The sequence below is a fragment of the Salvelinus alpinus genome, chromosome 15 (genome assembly GCF_045679555.1).
Source record: "Salvelinus alpinus chromosome 15, SLU_Salpinus.1, whole genome shotgun sequence".
NCBI lineage: Eukaryota > Metazoa > Chordata > Actinopteri > Salmoniformes > Salmonidae > Salvelinus > Salvelinus alpinus.
Window position 1 is genome coordinate 53,977,703 of NC_092100.1, and position 3,607 is coordinate 53,981,309.

Below are 3,607 nucleotides of genomic sequence, written 5' to 3' on the forward strand. Positions count from 1 at the left end.
GTAATAGGGTGTCATTTAAGATGCAGACTAGTCTAGGACAGGTGCAGGCAGCAATTTAAACTGAGGACAGACATTAGGTCTATTATTGAGTCGGCCAGAAGAAAAGAACCCTGAAAGGAAACATAATTACAGTGTTTCCAGTGTTGGGTAGTAATGGATTACATGTAATTGGGGTTACATAATCCAATAACAAATATGAAGAAACTGTAATCAGACCGGATTACTTTAAACAATTCCCTCGTTATGTCGAGATCACAATTTATTTATCTCATGATCACGACATAAAAAAAGTTGTTTTGTTGAGATCACAAGATCATTTTCTTATAATATAAACAAGGCAAGACCTAGATGGTTAAAACCGGGAGGACTGGCAAAAAGAGAATAGAAGAAGGAGTATGGGAAAAACGCTGTTTGACTTGAAAAACATACAAGACGAACTGGCACAGAGAGAAAATGAACACAGGGATAAATACACCAGGGAAAATAAGCGACACCTGGAGGGGGTGGAGACAATCACAAGACAGGTGAAACAGATCAGGGTGTGACATTTCTCATGATCATGACATAACAAAGGTTGTTACATGATAGATTGACAGTACGGCTGAGGCGACAGAGCCCACGGTATTTGTCACATGCTCCGAATACAACAGTTGTAGACCATACCGTGAAATGCTTACTTACAAGCCCTTAACCAACAATGCAGTTCAAGAAATATAGTTAAGAAAATATTTACTAAATAAACGTTTTTTTTTTTAAAGTAACAATAAAATAACAGTAACGAGGCTATATACAGGGGTTACTAGTACTGAGTCAATGTGCAGGGGTACAGTTGAGTTGAGGTCATTTGTACATGTAGGTAGAGAGGTAAAGTGAGTATGCATAGATTATAAACAGCGAGTAGCAGCAGTGTAAAAAAAAGGGGTGGGGGGGGGGGGTCATTGGAAATAATCCGGGTGGCCAATTGATTAATTGTTCAGCATCCTTATGGCTTGGGGGTAGAAACTGTTAAAGAGCCTTTTGGTCCTAGACTTGGCGCTACGGTACCGCTTGCCGTGCAGTAGCAGAGAGAACAGTCTATGACTTGGGTGACTGGAGTCTTTGACAATTTCTTGGGTCTTCCTCTGACACAGTCTAGTAGAGAGGTCCTGGATGGCAGGAAGCTTGGTCCCAGTGATGTACTGAGCCGTACGCACTACCCTCTGTAGTGCTTTACGGTCAGATGCCGAGCAGTTGCCATACCAGGCGGTGATGCAACCAGTCAGGATGTTCTCGATAGTGCAGCAGTATAACTTTTTTGAGGATCTGGGGACCCATGCCAAATCTTGTCAGTCTCCTGAGGGGGAGAAGTTGTCCAATCAAATGAATTTACCACAGGTGGACTCCAATCATGTTGTAGAAACAACTCAAGCATGATCAATGGAAACAGGATGCACCTGAGCTCAATTCTGAGTCTCATAGCAAAGGGTGCTATGGGCACGTCATTCAGGCGGAAATGGAGAAAAAAAGGGGCCTAGCCCTAAGAAGTTTTAAGACACTATAGCTTTGTTAAAGCTGCAGGCTGAAGTTAAATCTAGACTTGGTTTCCTCTATCATAATCACTTCTCTTTCACCCCAACTACCAAACTAACCCTGATTCAGATGATCATCCTACCCATGCTAGATTACGGAGACGTAATTTATAGATCGGCAGGTAAGGGTCCTCTCGAGCGGCCAGATCCCTGCACTCTATACTCCTCTGTAAACTGGCCATCTCTGTATACCCGTCGCAAGACCCAATGGTTGATGCTTATTTATAAAACCCTCTTACGCCTCACTTTCTGAGATATCTACTGCAGCCCTCATCCTCCACATACCACAACCGTTCTGCCAGTCACATTCTGTTAAAGGTCCTCAAAGCACAAAATCTCTGGGTCGCTCCTCTTTTCAGTTCGCTGCAGCTAGCGACTGGAACGAGCTGCACAAACACTCAAACGGGACAGTTTTATCTCAATCTCTTCATTCAAAGACTCAATCATGGACACTCTTACTGACAGTTGTGGCTGCTTTGCATGATGTATTGTTGTCTCTACCTTCTTGCCCTTTGTGCTGTTGTCTGTGCCCAATAATATTTGTACCATGTTTTGTGCTGCTACCATGTTGTGCTGCTGCCATGTTGTGATACTACCATGTTGTTGTCATGTTGTGTTGCTACCATGTTGTGTTGTCATGTGTTGCTGCCTAGCTATGTTGTTGTCTTAGGTCTCTCTTTATGTAGTGGTGTGTTGTCTCTCTTGTCGTGATGCGTCTTTTGTCCTATATTTTTTTTCTTAATTTAAAAATATATTTTTTTATATATTTTTTCATCCCAGCCCACGTCCCCGCAGAAGGCATTTTGCCTTTTGGTAGGCCATCATTGTAAATAAGAACTTGTTCTTAACTGACTTGCCTAGTTAATTAAAGGTTAAATAAAATAAATAAATAAAAACATTCAGTTTCACTGAAGACATACCTCAGATTTCACGCATACTTGACATCAGTGACAGGTGTGGAAGGGATCAGAATTTAAATTCTATCTGTACTATTTTTCCGACAGGCTCGTTGGTCTAGGGGTATGATTCTCGCTTTGGGTGCGAGAGGTCCCGGGTTCAAATCCCGGACGAGCCCTCTTTTTGAGGAAATAAATTGCCTCTATTCAGTTTATGAATATGTAGAGCCTATGAGAACAAGGAGAAGTTTACGTATGAGGTGAGATTTCCCATTCCGGTTTGTTGGTGGCTAATGGCTGTGTCCTGGCACTCCACGTTGTGTCGTACTAAGAACAGCCCTTAGCCGTGGTATATTGGCCAAATACCACACCTCCTCGGGCACGATTGCTTAACTATAGTATGATAAGGACTGTCAACAACTGGCAAGTCTACTTTATAAATTCTCTTATCTGTCAGGCACTGTGAAAATTCTATGTTTACCTGTAACACTATAGTCATGCATAGTCCTCAATTTCCACCCAACAAATAAAACAGCAAGCCTACAGTTCTTCATAAACATGTCAGTCACAAAGGTTTTGTTTGCAAATCTGAAAATGTATGTAAAACTTCCAAAACAGTGTTTGTGACTACCACCAGAGGGCAGTCTAACAGTAGAACTGTACTCAGAAAAAACTTGCCACATCACATACTCTGGAAATGAACACACAGACCTATGAGGAGGAAGAGACGAAAGTTTAACTGTAGGACAAGGATTCCAATGATGGCTCGTTGGTCTAGGGGTATGATTCTCGCTTAGGGTGCGAGAGGTCCCGGGTTCAAATCCCGGACGAGCCCAAATTTTGGTGGAAAAGGTTGCTTATATTTGGTTAATGTGGTTACTTTAGTAATTGAAAAGTCACTGATAAAGTGGTGAGAAATTGTAACAATAGGAAAATGGTAGCCTGTAAAGAAATAAACTACAACTACACTATACTATATTCAAGTTGTTAAATAATTAGTATTCAACGTTCTATTTATAGTATTTTATGAATAGATAAGACAGCATTAGAAGAAAGGATAATTAGCTAAATACTAAATATATGGAAGTGGAACACAACATGGTAGGGATAAAAACACAGCAAACAGAGGACATAGAAGGCACA

The 3,607-nt window shown here is 41.2% G+C and overlaps 2 non-coding genes across 2 annotated transcripts; both read left to right on the plus strand.

The window, feature by feature from the left end:
• The first annotated feature begins 2,571 nt into the window (after positions 1–2,571).
• trnap-ugg (transfer RNA proline (anticodon UGG)) lies at positions 2,572–2,643 on the plus strand. The gene has a single exon. It is a non-coding gene; the product is annotated as a tRNA-Pro (tRNA).
• Positions 2,644–3,227: 584 nt separating this feature from the next.
• On the plus strand, positions 3,228–3,299 carry trnap-agg (transfer RNA proline (anticodon AGG)). Its single transcript has one exon. It is a non-coding gene; the product is annotated as a tRNA-Pro (tRNA).
• Positions 3,300–3,607: the final 308 nt, after the last annotated feature.